The sequence below is a fragment of the Hyperolius riggenbachi genome, chromosome 7, assembly GCF_040937935.1.
Source record: "Hyperolius riggenbachi isolate aHypRig1 chromosome 7, aHypRig1.pri, whole genome shotgun sequence".
NCBI classification, from domain to species: Eukaryota; Metazoa; Chordata; class Amphibia; order Anura; family Hyperoliidae; genus Hyperolius; species Hyperolius riggenbachi.
Genome location: NC_090652.1, coordinates 134,998,705 through 135,015,960, shown reverse-complemented (window position 1 = coordinate 135,015,960; position 17,256 = coordinate 134,998,705).

Sequence of the window (17,256 nt, the reverse complement as noted above, 5' to 3'; positions counted from 1 at the left end):
CTAGCTAAAGGTTTTTCAGCCATTGCAGCAAATTAATTCATCCTGGGGCACTCCTGAGGACAGAGAGTCATGGCCGGCCTTTGACTCAGGGCGGCGGCTTCCAGGGGGACGCATGTGATGTGCATTCAACTGGCCCTGGCCGCATTTCTACCTGCTGGCTGTGGCTGCGGGTCCGTCTGTGGCTGCTGCGAGTGGTAGCTTTGCCCCTGGTGCCGCTGGGGGTGGTGGGGGTGAAGACTCCAGGAACCTGCTGCTGCCTCTTGCTGAGTCTGTGTGAACCGTGTATGCCAGTAGCGCCACCCCTCGCTCACAGGCGATGTCTGCCCTGTGCACTAATAAGAGAGAGACCTGCTTGTCACTCCTGACTCCTGGCCATCTTCTGTCTCCAGCTACAAGCAGAAAAGTAGGATTCCCCAACTGCCTCCCGGTTGGGGAAGTGGGGGGTGGGGAGGAGGTGCTCATATACCCTGAAGGGGGATCTGCTAGTATACTATACACTATTCATCTGACTAGCTATATACACTAAAAGGGGGATCTGTTTATATACAACAAATTAATTCTGGTGAACAAGTTCATATTTCGTGCATATACTCCAATGGAGGAGAAACAAGGTGCCAATAACCTGAATCAAAAACACTAAAGAACCTATTTCTCACAATGCATATCAAAAGTTTATTAAATAACGAGATAGCACAATCGCCCCGATAACCAACCCCCTCCCCCCTAAAACCAATTGCCAAATTGGATTGGAGCGCTCCTCATACACACTACACACACAATCAATCGTATGGCCAGATCAGATCCTAAGTGAATAGTGCCGGAAGCTTCCACATTAACTTTCCAAAGGTGCCTTATTTCTTCATATACAGTCTCAAAGTTCCATAGCTGAACAACACTTTACTTCCTTACAGCTTCGTTAGTAAACCTTCTTAGGCTGATCGGAATGAGACACTGCACAGTCCGCTTTGATTTATAATCACTGACGCTGCAATGCAGCACTCACCACCTCTTGTCACTTTGCCTCACCACCGCATTCCCAGGCTGAACAACACTTTACTTTCTTACAGCTTCGTTAGTAAACCTTCTTAGGCTGATCGGAATGAGACACTGCACAGTCCGCTTTGGTTTATAATCACTGACGCTGCAATGCAGCACTCACCATCTCTTGTCACTTTGCCTCACCACCGCATTCCCAGGCTTGTATTCGCGGCATCCCGCGATACAAGCTGCCATCACTGTATAGTTCGGGGTGCGTTCTCAGAGGTCTTCCCTGGCCCGCCAGATAATAGTTTGGTGTGTTGATGGGGGAACACTTGGCTCACGCGCTTTCACTCCGGCGGCATAGTCACGCCTGCACAGCAGATGCACTGAGGTCACGTGGGCGTCCTCAGTGCATCTGCTGTGGATGTAACAGAGGGGATGTTGTACAGCACTTTTAACAGCATAAGCCATCCCCCTTGTGGGCAATCCAGTATTCACGGAGAAACACTTTGACCACTGTATCTTCAGATCTAAGATATTTAGGTCTCTCAGAAACTTCAAAAGCGTCTCCTCTGTACCTCTCCAGACGAGGAGGACGTCATCCACGTAGCGAAGCCACAGGGCCGCATGCTCACCGAAATCCCGCCTGACATACACCTCCTAGCGCTCCCAGGCTCCTAGGTGCAAACAGGCATACGCCGGTGTGCATGCAGCCCCCATCGACGCCCCCCTCGTCTGTCTGTACAGTACTCCATCTGCAAGAAAACAGTTATGCGTTAACACCAGCTCCAGTAGATCCAGGATCACCTGGTTTCTACCATTTGAGGTACCCACTTCTTGTTTCAAAAAATATCTGACTGCCTCCATTCCCACATCATGGGGAATAGATGTAGAAAGTGATTCAATATCTATGCCAACAAGGTAATCCCCCTCTTGGACTTCAAAATCTTCCAACATGATCAATAAATCTCTTGTGTCCTTTATAAATGATGGCAGACGCTCAACTATCCCCTTTATATTTTCATCAATGAAGGTCCCAATTTTTTCCAATGGACCTTCAATCGCCGACACAATCGATCGACCCGGTGGTGTGTCCCGATTTTTGTGTATTTTCGGTATCAAATACAAACATGGGATTTTGTATGTTTTAGTTTTCATGAACCCATATTCCCCCGCCGTTATCAATTCATTCGATAATGCTTCATCAAGAATCATATCTCTTTTTTTTAATAATCTCAGGGAAGGGATTTTCTCTTAATTTGGCATAAGTATCATCATACTGTAATTGTCTGTTCATTTCACAGAAATAAAGCTCTTTACTCCACAGCACTATATTACCTCCTTTGTCACCATTTCTGATCACTATGTCGTCTCTCTTTTTCAAGTCGTCTAAAGCCTTCCTTTCTTCATGGTCAAAGTGTTTCTCCGTGAATACTGGATTGCCCACAAGGGGGAAGGCTTATGCTGTTAAAAGGGCTGTACAACATCCCCTCTGTTACATCCACAGCAGATGCACTGAGGAAGCCCACGTGACCTGAGTGGGCGTAACACGTATGCAGGGGTGGCTATGCCGCCGGAGTGAGAGCGCGTGAGCCAAGCGTTCCCCCATCAACACACCAAACTATTATCTGGCCGGCCAGGGAAGACCTCTGAGAACGCACCACGAACTATACAGTGATGGCAGCGTGTATCACGGGACGCCGCAAACACAAGCCTGGGAATGCGGTGGTGAGGCAAAGTGACAAGAGATGGTGAGTGCTGCATTGCAGCGTCAGTGATTATAAACCAAAGCGGACTGTGCAGTGTCTCATTCCGATCAGCCTAAGAAGGTTTATTAACGAAGCTGTAAGAAAGTAAAGTGTTGTTCAGCTATGGAACTTTGAGACTGTATATGAAGAAATAAGGCACCTTTGGAAAGTTAATGTGGAAGCTTCCGGGACTATTCACTTAGGATCTGATCTGGCCATACGATTGATTGTGTGTGTGGTGTGTATGAGGAGCGCTCCAATCCAATTTGGCAATTGGTTTTAGGGGAGGGGGGGTTGGTTATCGGGGCGATTGTGCTATCTCGATATTTAATAAACTTTTGATATGCATTGTGAGAAATAGGTTCTTTAGTGTTTTGGATCTGTTTATATACACTAAAAGGGGATCTGCCTTTATATACTAAAAGGGGATATATATTAAAGGGGGGATCTGCTTCTATACACTAAAAGGGGGAATTTGCCTATATACACTAAAAGGGGGGGGGGGGTATCTGCCTATATATACTAAAGGGGGGATCTGCCTACATACACTAAAGGGGAGGGGTGTATCTGCCTATATACACTAAAAGGGGGGGGGGATTTGCTTTTATACACTAAAAGGGGATCTGACTATATACACTATATGGGAGGATCTACCTGTATACACTAAAGGGGGATCTGCTTCTATACACTAAAATGGAAATTTGCCTATATACACTAAAAGGGGGGGGGTCTGCCTACATATACTAAAGGGGATCTGCCTATATATACTAAAGGGGGAATCTGCCTACATACACTAAGGGCCTGATTCACAAAGTGGTGCAAACACTGTGCACGCCTGTGAAAAGCCCTTTATCACGCCTAAACTTAGTTTAGGCGTGATCTGAAGGAATTTGCGCAGCGCACCGTGCTCCGCGCGAAGTGGCCTTTAAGCCCTATGGGACTAAAACTTTACGCGCGGGAGCTTCGCGCGAGTTAGAGCACAAAGCGGTGATAACTTTGCTAGTGCAAAGGTTATCACGCCTAAAGTCTTTTAGGCGTGATAACTGAGTTATCACCGCTTTGTGAATCAGGCCCTAAAGGTGGGGAATCTGCCTATAAACACTAAAAAGGGGGGTCTGTTTATATACACTAAAAGAGGATCCGCCTATATATACTAAAGGGGGATTTGCCTATACACACTAAAGGGGATCTGACTTTATACACCGAAGGGGGGTATCTGCCTATATATGCTAAAGAGTGGAATCTGCCTATATATACTAAAGGGGGGATATGCCTCTATATACTAAAGGGGGTATGTGCCTATATTCACTAAAAGGGGGATTTGCCTATATACATCAAAGGGAGGGGGTTCTGCCTATATACACCGATGGGGGGGTATCTGCCTATATACACTAAAGGGGATCTTGCACATGGGCGTGTGTGCGTGCGCGCAAAGAGGATGAATGGGAGGGGCACCAAAATCTGGTTACACACAGGGCGCCGTGAAACCTAAGGCCAGCCCTGCAGAGAGCCTTATGCCTGACACAGTGTCAGGCATACCACTAAGGAGGTTAAAAAAAATATATCTTTTGATAAAGATTTTTCTTTTTCCCGTTTTTTTTTTTTTTTTTCTTAAATAAAGTTTGAACTACCTTCCGGGTCTCCTGAGGTCCGTGCCCGCAGGCTTCGGGCCAAGCATAAAAGGTAATCAAAGCTAATCGGCGCTTCTCTATCTCCAAATAGAGAAGCACCAATGGCCTTTTGTGCAAGGGGGTGGGGCTAAGCACCGAAAGTCAGCAGGCATGGATCTTGGGAGACCCGGCGGTTAGTTCAAACTTTATTTAAAACAAGAAAATTGGCCACAAACTCATTGCAACCTCGCTTTTCAAGTGATTCGAACGTGATTCGTAATTACTCCAAAGATGCTGCAAGACCTGTGACTGTGACTTGACCAAATCGCAATCACTCCTGTGGGTTCATCTACATGCACTTTCATCAGCCTGGCCGACTGGGATGGGGAGAAATCAATCGCATAAAACTGGATAAAGTGTATTAGATATCATTATTATATAATATATATTTATAATTAAATACACTTTATCGTGTTTTATGTTTAAGCCAGCGGAAAACCACCTGCATGGAAGCGTGGCCATGTGCGTCCTGCCAGACGCTATTGATACCAGTGGCGGCTCCAGCTTCAGATTTTTGGGGGGGCTCAAAGGGGGCACAATGGCCGGCAGACGGGGCTCAGGGGGAAATGTGCGGCGCGCGAAGCGCGCCGGAAAAAAATGGGCGTGGTCATGACATGTGGGCGGGGCTAACTGAAATGTAGTTATACCAACTAATGTAGTTACATAAGGAAAAAAAAATGAAGTAAATGCACATAATGACAGACAGCGTTTCCCCAGTAAATGAACAACAGCGTTTCTTTCACCACATAAGAGACCATTTCACCAGTAAATGCACGTAATGACAGACAGCTTTTCACCAGTAAATGCACGTAATGAGAGACAGCTTTTCACCAGTAAATGCACGTAATGACAGACAGCTTTTCACCAGTAAATACATGTAATGAGAGACAGCATTTCACCAGTTAATGCACATAACGACAGACAGCGTTTCCCCAGTAAATGCACGTAATGAGAGACAGTGTTTCACCAGTAAATGCACATATTGACAGGCAACCTTTCACCAGTAAATGCACGTAATGACAGCCAGCCTTTCACCAGTAAATACATGTAATGAGAGACAGCGTTTCACCAGTAAATGCACGTAATGACAGACAGACCGTGCCAACCAGGAATTACCGTGTCCCCAGGGCCAAGTATAGCCAGGTGTACAGATGTCCCCAGGTGGGGTGGCAGTGGAGAGAGAAAAGGGAGCGATGGGCACAGTGGTGGGGAAGGGGGGACGTCTCCCTCACCTTGGGGCTCTCATTTTTTCTCGCTCCCCCTCCAGATATGAGCGGCGGGTGCAGGGGCGTAACTTGATATCATTGGGCTAATAGCAACACAGTTTTTTTTTTTTTTGGGGGGGGGGGGGGGGGGGGGAATCAGGGAAAAAAGGAATGTCATGTGAAAGCAAATCACCTCCCTGACTCCAGTTAGTTTTCCCTTTAGCAGCTGGATCATGCCTGTAGTGGAAGCTCTCTCGGTTTCCCATTCTATTAGCTGCTAAGCTAATAGATCAGGTCACTGGCTGGCTGGTATAAGGAGTAGCGGTGGCACACATTCCATCCCTGACTGAATGACCCCTCAAGCATTCTCACATAGATTATCTTCAGTGAGCGAGTCAGTGCGAGCTGCGGCTGTTCTGCATAACGAAGCCTGCCTGAGGCTGAGCCACACATATTACCTGGCTCAGCTGGCTGGTACTGCACCAACTCCGTGTCTTGCTGGAGGTTGCTGGGGGAGAACACGGTGACCCAGCGGCAATGTCCAGCAGTTCCTGAAGTCCCTCACCACGTGGTGTGCCTGGACAGGGCATTAGGGGGGTGGGGCTGGCTTGGTTGCCTCAGACTTTGACTTTTAATTGGCCACCTCGGTTGTCACAGATTGGAGGGAGGAGGGGATAGACAGAGGAGGACTCCTGCTTCAGCCGCTGGGGTGAAGAGCGGCTTCCTATAGATATATACTGTATATACATAAACATGAGAAGCAGTGAAACTGCAATTTTGGACGTACGCCTGTAGCAAAATACGGGCAGGAATGGACAGTGGATTTTAATATGGATGGACGCTTAGCAACCCGGGGGGGCTTTAGGAGGGGCTGACAACATGACAGCTGGGGCTGAAGCCTGGGTAAGCCCCAGTGTAGCGCCGCCACTGATTGATACATGGATACTCCTCCGCACACCACGAGTACCGGCCTTTTCATCAGGTGATCATATTTTTTTATACTCAGTAATCGGTTTGCAGTGTTATTTACCTTTAGAATAAATGGGAGTTCAATGCATTGAAGCACACTAGTTTAACCTGCCCCAGCAATTACAATCTGTAGAAATCCAAAGAAACTAGAAAAATATTGCGCAAATAGGAAAACGTACCTGATTTCTATCTATAGTCAGTGGACACAGTGCTCCCCACTCAACTCCCTCGTCACACAACTACTTCACTCAACTCCCTCGGTGGGAAATGGTCTTACATCCGCAGCTGCAGACAGCACTATGAGGCGGCAGGAGATGTAGCCACGTGCACGTGACGCCGTGCACTCTTGACTAGTGTTGGGCGAACAGTGTTCGCCACTGTTCGGGTTCTGCAGAACATCACCCTGTTCGGGTGATGTTCGAGTTCGGCCGAACACCTGATGGTGTTCGGCCTTTTAAGTTCGGGTTCGCCCCGAACTTCTGTATGCCCCCGAACAGGGCCGAACAGGGCCCCTGTTCGGGCGAACAGGGCCCTGTTCGGCCGAACAGGCCGCAATACGGCCCCCCTATGGGGTCGCAGGCATAAGGGGGGAGCATGCCCCGATCGCGGGGGGGGTCGGAAATTCCCCCCACCCCCTCCGCTAGCGCTCCCCCCTCTGCCCGCTTCCCCATAAAAAAAGTTTAAATCAAGTTCAATAGTACCTGGCTGGTGGCATTGGCTGGCAGTGGAGTGAGGAGGAGGAGGAGTCCGAGTAGCAGAGTGACGTTGAGGCCGGGCAGCGGGCGGTTCAGCGCTAGTACCCTTGTGGTACTTCCGCCCTTTCTCTGACCTCACGTCCTCTGCATACGAGGGTACGCGTCACGCGTACCCTCGTATGCGTCATCACGCAGAGGACGTGAGGTCAGAGAAAGGGCGGAAGTACCACAAGGGTACTAGCGCTGAACCGCCCGCTGCCCGGCCTCAACGTCACTCTGCTACTCGGACTCCTCCTCCTCCTCACTCCACTGCCAGCCAGTGCCACCAGCCAGGTACTATTGAACTTGATTTAAACTTTTTGTATGGAGAAGCGGGCAGAGGGGGGAGCGCTAGCGGAGGGGGTGGGGGGAATTTCCGACCCCCCCCCGCGACCGGGGCATGCTCCCCCCTTATGCCTGCGACCCCATAGGGCCCCCAAAATGGGCATGTTCGGGGGTCCCATTGACTCCCATTGAGTTCGGCGTTCGGGCCGAACATGCCGAACATCTGGCCCATGTTCGGCCTGTTCGGCCCGAACCCGAACATCCAGGTGTTCGCCCAACACTACTCTTGACTAATGAAAGGAGGGAGATAGATGGAGCGGGAAGGACTGGGGGGCAATCTCCGGACTGCGCAGCCGAAGAGAAATTTCAAGTTGTGGCTGCACAGTGAGGTGAGGTGCAGATGTACCAGCATGATGTAGTGATGTAGCCGAGTGCACTTGACACTGGCACTCGTGGCTAATGAGCAGAGATGGAGGGGACAAGACTGGTGTGGCTGAAGGTAACTCTGCAGTGACGAGAAGCAGGGCATTATACATTACCTGTCTCGTGTCCGCCTCGCGGTGTCAGTAACCTCCGGGCGGCTTCTGTACATGCCACTTGCACATAAATGTCTAATGTCGGCGCATAGCGTCTGACATCAACTGGCATGTACTGAGAGCCGCCCAGAGGTTACGGACACTGCGTGACGGCTGCCACAGGACAGGTAAAGTATAAATGCACACACTGGGGGCGGCACATTTATACAACTGTACAAATAAGGCAGGCAGAGAGTAGTCAAAATCCAGGCAAAAATTGGTAACCGTAAGGCAGAAGCACTTAGCTAGGAAACAGTTGGGAACCAAATGGCTATATTGTCATCCTGTGCTTTCAAAAGAAACTTATCTGCCGTCTCTGCCATGGCAGGTGACACAGAGGAGAGATCAAATTACAACTTCTGATTAGAGACAAATGAGAAATTAGACATGCTAAACTCTATATACATGCAGGCTGTATACATGGGCGTCCGCACATACGGCAAAACCGGGCATCTGCCCGAGCCTGGCAGCCCGATGCCCCCCCCCCCCCCCCGGCCGCGTGCCCGTGCAGCCAGAAGGAGGGGAGCAGTGCAGAGAAGAGAGAGAGCTATGGGCACAGTGGGGAAGGGTGGACGTCTCCCCCCCTTCCCTCACCTTAGGGGGCTCTCTCTCCCTCGCTGTCCCCTCCGGAATGAAGTGTGCAGCGGCTGGGCAGCGGGCGGAACTTACCTCGTCTCGCTCCTGCGCCGGGAGTTCTGGTGCCGCACTCTGGTCTGGATCAGACCAGAGTAGCGGCTAATCCATCCGGCGCGTGCGACGAGAGGAGGTAAGTTCCGCCCGCTGCCCAGCCGCTGCACACTTCATTCCGGACTCCGGAGGGGAGAGCGAGAGAGGGAGGGAGAGCCCCCTAAGGTGAGTGCCCATAGCTCTCCCTCTTCTCTGCGCTGCTCCCCTCCTGCTGGGGCAAACATGGCCACTTTATCTGGGGACATATACCCCTGGCTACATATACTGGGACATATCCCCCTTGCTACATATACTGGGAGATATACCCCTGCCTACATGTACTGGGACATATACCCCTGCCTACATATACTGGGACATATCCCCCTGGCTACATATACTGGGACATATACCCCCTGCCTACATATACTGGGGCATATACCCCTGCCTACATATACTGGGACATATCCCCCTGGCTACATATACTGGGACATATCCCCCTGGCTACATATACTGGGACATATACCCCCTGCCTACATATACTGGGACATATACCCCTGCCTACATATACTGGGACATATACCCCTGCCTACATATACTGGGACATATCCCCCTGGCTACTTTTTCTGGGGACATATACCCCTGCCTACATATACTGGGACATATCCCCCTGCCTACATATACTGGGACATATACCCCTGCCTACATATACTGGGACATATACCCCTGCCTACATATACTGGGACATATCCCCCTGGCTACTTTTTCTGGGGACATATACCCCTGCCTACATATACTGGGACATATCCCCCTGGCTACATATACTGGGACATATACCCCCTGCCTACATATACTGGGACATATACCCCCTGCCTACATATACTGGGACATATCCCCCTGGCTACATATACTGGGACATATCCCCCTGGCTGCATATACTGGGACATATACCCCTGCCTACATATACTGGGACATATACCCCTGCCTACATATACTGAGACATATCCCCCTGGCTACATATACTGGGACATATCCCCCTGGCTACATATACTGGGACTAATACCCCCTGCCTACATATACTGGGACATATACCCCCTGCCTACATATACTGGGACATATCCCCCTGGCTACATATACTGGGACATATCCCCCTGGCTACATATACTGGGACATATACCCCTGCCTACATATACTGGGACATATACCCCTGCCTACATATACTGGGGACATATACCCCTGCTTACATATACTGGGCACATATACCCCTGCCTACATATACTGGGCACATATACCCCTGACTACATATACTGGGCACATATACCCCTGGCTACCTGTTCTGGGGACATCTCTACCCCTGGCTACCAGTTCTGGGGACATCTATACCGCTGGCCACCTATTCTGGGGACACCTATAGACCTGGGGCTACCTATTTTTGGGGAACCACTGCTGTCAGATTGTGTATTTTGGGGAACTGCTGCCAGGTGAGAGGTGTCTACATATTAAGGGGGCATTCTGCCTATTTATGTGAAAAGCTGTCTATTTATGTGCCTCATGACTGCTGAATTTGTCTTGTTGCGGGCCTCATGGTTACTGACTTTGTCTTGTTGGGGGCCTCATGATTTGTTGGGGGCCTCAAGATTGCTGAATTTGTCTTGTTGGGGGCCTCATGATTGCTGAATTTGTCTTGTTGGGGGCCTCATGATTGCTGAATTTGTCTTGTTGGGGGCCTCATGATTGCTGAGTTGGTCATATTGGGGGCCTCATGATTGCTTAATTTGTCTTGATGGGGTGGGGGGGGGGGGGGCTCATGATTGCTGAATTTGTCTTGTTGGGGGTCACATGATTGCTAACTGCGAGACTATGGAAAAAGCTAAATCATCATCATATGAGACAATAGCATTAAACCTACTTTTTCCGCTTTTTAAAACAGAAAATGAAACTGGGAGGTTCTAAAAAAAATGAATATTTTTTTCAGGAGTAAAATGGATGAAATTGTTTATCTTCACAGTTTATTTTCAACTTAATTTTCCATAAGGTTCATGTATGAGTTAAAACGTTTGTATTTAGTTTAAATTGCTGTTGGCACTTTGTGATAGTAAAGTGACTATGCAGTTTGGACACTCGACCTCCAAAAGGTTCGCCACCACTGTCCTAATCTAATGTCCCACCATTGCTTAGTTCATGTAAACTTGTCTCCACCCACGACCACACATACATTCTGGTTCATGACCACACCCACGTAGGTTTGCGGCGCGCGTCCCCGCTTTTTGCTCCCCACTTTTTGCCCCCTCCTGGAAAATTTTCTGCGGACGCCCATGGCTGTATGTATGTATATATATATATATATATATATATATATATATATATATATATATATATATATATATATACAGTATGTATATCTATCGATTTTACCATCACTAGAGTCCAGACTAAACAGAGCAATCCAGACTAATGTTATGCCCTTGCACCAGGGTGAGTGACCTGCTGGATTCTATGCTGTGTGGTGCTGGCAGCAGGCAGGATGGGTGGTGTACTATGCATGCAGCATGCCTGTGGGGGGGTGGGGGGGGGGGTCGTAGGGTTTGATGTGTGTGCAGTGTGTTCAGATGATGTCATGGATATTATTCCTGATGCACTAGCAGCTCTCCATAGCCTGATGTCTAATCAATGCTTACAATGAGGGCATACAGTGGCTTGCAAAAGTATTCGGCCCCCTTGAAGTTTTCCACATTTTGTCATATTACTGCCACAAACATGAATCAATTATATTGGAATTCCACATGAAAGACCAATACAAAGTGGTGTACACGTGAGAAGTGGAACGAAAATCATACATGATTCTAAACATTTTTTACAAATAAATAACTGCAAAATGCTGTGTGCATAATTATTCAGCCCCCTTTGGTCTGAGTGTAGTCAGTTGCCCATAGACATTGCCTGATGAGTGGTAATGACTAAATAGAGTGCACCTGTGTGTAATCTAATGTCAGTCCAAATACAGCTGCTCTGTGATGGCCTCAGATGTTGTCCAAGAGAATATTGGGAGCAACAACACCATGAAGTCCAAAGAAGACCCCAGACAGGTCAGGAATAAAGTTATTGAGAAATTTAGAAGCAGGCTTCGGCTACAAAAAGATTTCCAAAGCCTTGAGCATCCCACGGAGCAGTTCAAGCGATCATTCAGAAATGGAAGGAGTATGGCACAACTGTAAACCTACCAAGACAAGGCTGTCCATCTAAACTCACAGGCTAAACAAGGAGAGCGCTGATCAGAAATGCAGTCAAGAGGCCCATGGTGACTCTGAACGAGCTGCAGAGATCTACAGCTCAGGTGGGGGAATCTGTTCATAGGACAACTAGTAGTCGTGCACTGCACAAAGTTGGCCTTTATGGAAGAGTGGCAAGAAGAAAGCCATTGTTAACAGAAAAGCATAAGAAGTCCCGTTTGCAGCTTGCCACAAGCCATGTGGGGGACACAGCAAACATGTGGTAAAAGGTGCTCTGCTCAGATGAGACCAAAATGGAACTTTTTGGCCAAAATGCAAAACGCTATGTGTGGCGGAAAACTAACACTGCACATCACTCTGAACACACCATCCCCACTGTCAAATATGGTGGTGGCAGCATCATGCTCTGGGGTGCTTCTCTTCAGCAGGGACAGGGAAGCTGTTCAGAGTTGATGGGAAGATGGATGGAGCCAAATACAGGGCAATCTTGGAAGAAAACCTCTTGGAGTCTGCAAAAGACTGGGGCGGAGGTTCACCTACCAGCAGGACAACAACCCTAAACATAAAGCCAGGGCAACAATGGAATGGTTTAAAACAAAACATATCCATGTGTTAGAATGGCCCAGTCAAAGTCCAGATCTAAATCTAATTGAGAATCTGTGGCAAGATCTGAAAACTGCTGTTCACAAACGTTGTCCATCTAATCTGACTGAGCTGGAGCTGTTTTGCAAAGAAGAATGGGCAAGGATTTCAGTCTCTAGATGTGCAAAGCTTGTAGAGGCATACCCTAAAAGACTGGCAGCTGTAATTGCAGCAAAAGGTGGTTCTACAAAGTATTGACTCAGGGGCCTGAATAATTACGCACAGCCCACTTTGCAGTTATTTATTTGTAAAAAATGTTTGGAATCATGTATGAGTTTGCAGTTTACACACTACTCAGCATTCTTAATGATTTTACAGAGCAGGCTAGTGAACTTTTGAACTGGTCTCTGCAGAGAAAAAGAAAATACGACTGACAGTTGGGATAACAAGCTTCAGAAGACAGAGCTCTCTGCGAGTTTGAAAGTCGTGGAGCTCAGTGGCTGTTTTGCATAGATAACAACTGGAGTTTCTAAACTCTTCCTGTACTGGAAACAATATTAGACTTATGTATCTGCTCCTAATGTTTTATTCTTAGCTGTACTACACATACAAATCATTATATCATAATTTTGTTTTTCGCTTCACTGTCTCTTTAAAGCATCTTCATGGCTCAGAGCTGATTACTGTATATTGTACCTCATAGGTTCTTCCTAAGCCCTGTAATTAATGTTTTGTAGATGTATCAGAAAATCAAAAGGCAGGTTAGGGGAATTTTCTTCCTAAGGCCCCCTGCACACTGAAAATCCGATTTGCGATTCCGATTTTCCTGGAGGCTATGAAAAACAAAAACAAAAATGCTGAAAAAAATGCAGCATGCAGTACCGATTCAAAATCGAATGTAAAATCGCATCAAAATCACAAAACTTAATCTCATGTAGTCTGCAAGAGGACTTACTCAATGTTATCACTGGACAGGTTCTAACAAACTGTTCGGAGGCCTCACACTATAGACAGATTGTCACTAGAGGTGGGCCGAACGGTTCGCCGGCTACCGGTTCCAGGCGAACATCGGGTGGTTCACCTTCGCCGGCGAACTTTCCCGGAAGTTCGATTCGCCCCATAATGCTCTATGAGGGTCAACTTTGACCCTCTGCATCACAGTCAGCAGGCGCATTGTAGCCAATCAGGCTACGCTAAGCCCTGGAGCCCCCCCCCCCCCCTTATATAAGGCAGGCTCCGGCGGCCATTAGCCTCACTCGTGTGCCTGCTAGAGATAGAATAGGGACAGCTGCTGCAGACTTGTTCTCCTAGGGACAGATTAGTCAGGCTCTTGCCTTCTTAGCTTGCTTAGCTGAATCTTATTGCTATAATAGCGCCCCAGAAAAGCTCTTTTCAGAGCTCATCCTGCTGTGATCATTTTTTTTTCTGTGTTTGAAACTGACACTTGTGGTATTTGGACAGCATTGCTAATTCATACTGTGTGTCCCACTGGCAGCAGCAGCACATTCAGTGACTACTACCTGTGTATGTGATACACTTGTGTTGTTTAGACAGCATTGCTAATTCATACTGTGTCCCACTGGCACTTCCAGCAGCAGCAGCACATTCAGTGACTACTACCTGTGTGTGTGATACACTTGTGTTGCTTAGACAGCATTGCTAATTCATACTGTGTGTCCCACTGCCAGCAGCCCACCAGCATTCAGAAGCACATTCAGTGACACCTGTGTGTGTGACAGGGAGCTGCACATTGTACTACCTACCCAGTACTGCATTTACCTACTACTAGTACCTGTTGTGTTTAGTTAACCCACCTCATCACTGCATACACCTACGTTTGTGTTGAGTGAACCAACCTCGCTGCACATAACTACCTTTTGTGTTGAGTGAACTTGCGTCACTGCATATAACTACCTTTTAAGTTGAGTGAACTCACCTCACAGCATATCTACCTTTTCTGTAGAGTGAACTCACCTCACTGCATATATAACTACCTTTGGGTAGAGTGAACTCAGCTGACTGCACATAGCTACCTTTTGTGTTCAGTGAATTCACCTCACTGCATATATAACTATGTTTGGGTTGAGTGAACTCACCTCACAGCATATCTACCTTTTCTGTAGAGTGAACTCACCTCACTGCATATATAACTACCTTTGGGTAGAGTGAACTCAGCTGACTGCACATAGCTACCTTTTGTGTTCAGTGAATTCACCTCACTGCATATATAACTATGTTTGGGTTGAGTGAACGCACCTCACTGCACATAGCTACCTTCTGTGTTCAGTGAACTCACCTCACTGCATATATAACTACCTTTGGGTTGAGTGAACTCACCTCACTGCACATAGCTACCTTCTGTGTTCAGTGAACTCACCTCACTGCATATATAACTACCTTTGGGTTGAGTGAACTCACCTCACTGCACATAGCTACCTGCTGTGTTCAGTGAACTCACCTCACTGCATATATAACTACCTTTGGGTTGAGTGAACTCAGCTGACTGCATATAGCTACCTTTTGTGTTCAGTGAATTCACCTCACTGCATATAGCTACCTTTTGTGTTCAGTGAACTCACCTCACTACATATATAACTACCTTTGGGTTGAGTGAACTCACCTCACTGCATATAGCTACCTTCTGTGTTCAGTGAACTCACCTCACTGCATATATAACTACCTTTGGGTTGAGTGACACCAGCTGACTGCATATAGCTACCTTTTGTGTTCAGTGAATTCACCTCACTGCATATTAGCTACCTTTTGTGTTCAGTGAACTCACCTCACTGCATATATAACTACCTTTGGGTTGAGTGAACTCACCTCACTGCATATAGCTACCTTCTGTGTTCAGTGAACTCACCTCACTGCATATATAACTACCTTTGGGTTGAGTGAACTCACCTCACTGCACATAGCTACCTTCTGTGTTCAGTGAACTCACCTCACTGCATATATAACTACCTTTGGGTTGAGTGAACTCACCTCACTGCATATAGCTACCTTCTGTGTTCAGTGAATTCACCTCACTGCATATTAGCTACCTTTTGTGTTCAGTGAACTCACCTCACTGCATATATAACTACCTTTGGGTTGAGTGAACTCACCTCACTGCATATAGCTACCTTCTGTGTTCAGTGAACTCACCTCACTGCATATATAACTACCTTTGGGTTGAGTGAACTCACCTCACTGCACATAGCTACCTTCTGTGTTCAGTGAACTCACCTCACTGCATATATAACTACCTTTGGGTTGAGTGAACTCACCTCACTGCATATAGCTACCTTCTGTGTTCAGTGAACTCACCTCACTGCATATATAACTACCTTTGGGTTGAGTGAACTCACCTCACTGCATATACCTAGCCTCCCTCCGAGATGGACAAAATGGACAAACCAGGTAGAGGAAAAGGTAGAGGCAGACCCAGAGGAAGGCCACCTGGCACTGGCAGGTCTGTGCGAGGTGATGCTGCTGTGATTTCGTGCGGAACTGGACCAAAGTACAGTGCTCAGAAGAAGGCACGTGCCATCACTTCCCAAAATTGTGAGGACGTGCTTGAGTATTTAACACAGAAAACCTCATCTCCCGCAGCCACCAGCGCTACAACAAGCGCCACATCCGCTGCATTTGACACTTCGCAGGAGTTATTTGGTGGTGGTGAAAACACTGATTCACAGCCACTACTGCAACAACAAGAAGAAGGCGCAGGTACACCACCTCATACGTCTGAGTTAGGTGGCGATAGTATGGACGCAATGTGTGAGGAGGGGCATGATGATCCACCTGAAGTTGGTGCAGTTGAGGAGGTGTCTGAGGAAAGCGAAGCTGGGCAGGAGGATTATGATGACGATTATACGGATGTCACTTATGTACCCAATAGAGAAGATGACCAGGGGGACAGTTCAGAGGGGGAGCCAGAGAGGAGTAGGAGGAGACGACTCCATGATAGAAGCAGAGGGAGCTCATCCTCAGAAACAGCTGGGGGCAGTGTCCGGCGCCATGTATCGCCTGCTATGGCCAGCCAGCCAACATGCCCTTCAAGGTCTCTGCGGTTTTGGAAATATTTTACGGTGTGTACCTCAGATAGGAGCAAAGCCATCTGTTCTCTCTGCCTCCAAAAATTGAGCCGTGGAAAGGCCAACACTCACGTAGGGACAAGTGCCTTACAAAGGCACCTGGACAAAAGGCACAAGCAGCTATGGGAAGAACACCTGAGGAAAAGCAGCACCCCTCAAAAGACAAGCCACCCTTCCTTCTCCTCTTCCTCCTTCAGGTGCATCGTCTTCATCCGCTTTCTCCCTTGAACCTTCACAGCCACCCTCCTTCACACCGCCTCTGCCCTTGAGCGGTTCCTGCTCCTCTCCCCACAGCAGTAGCCAGGTGTCCGTGAAGGAAGTCTTTGAGCGGAAGCAGCCAATTTCGGCCAGTCACCCTATTGCCCGGCGTCTGACAGCTGGTGTGGCGGAACTATTAGCTCGCCAGCTATTACCATACAAGCTGGTGGAGTCAGAGGCTTTCCGTAAATTTGTGGCCATTGGGACACCGCAGTGGAAGATACCAGGCCGCACTTATTTTTCATGAAAGGCCATACCCAAACTGTACCGTGCAGTT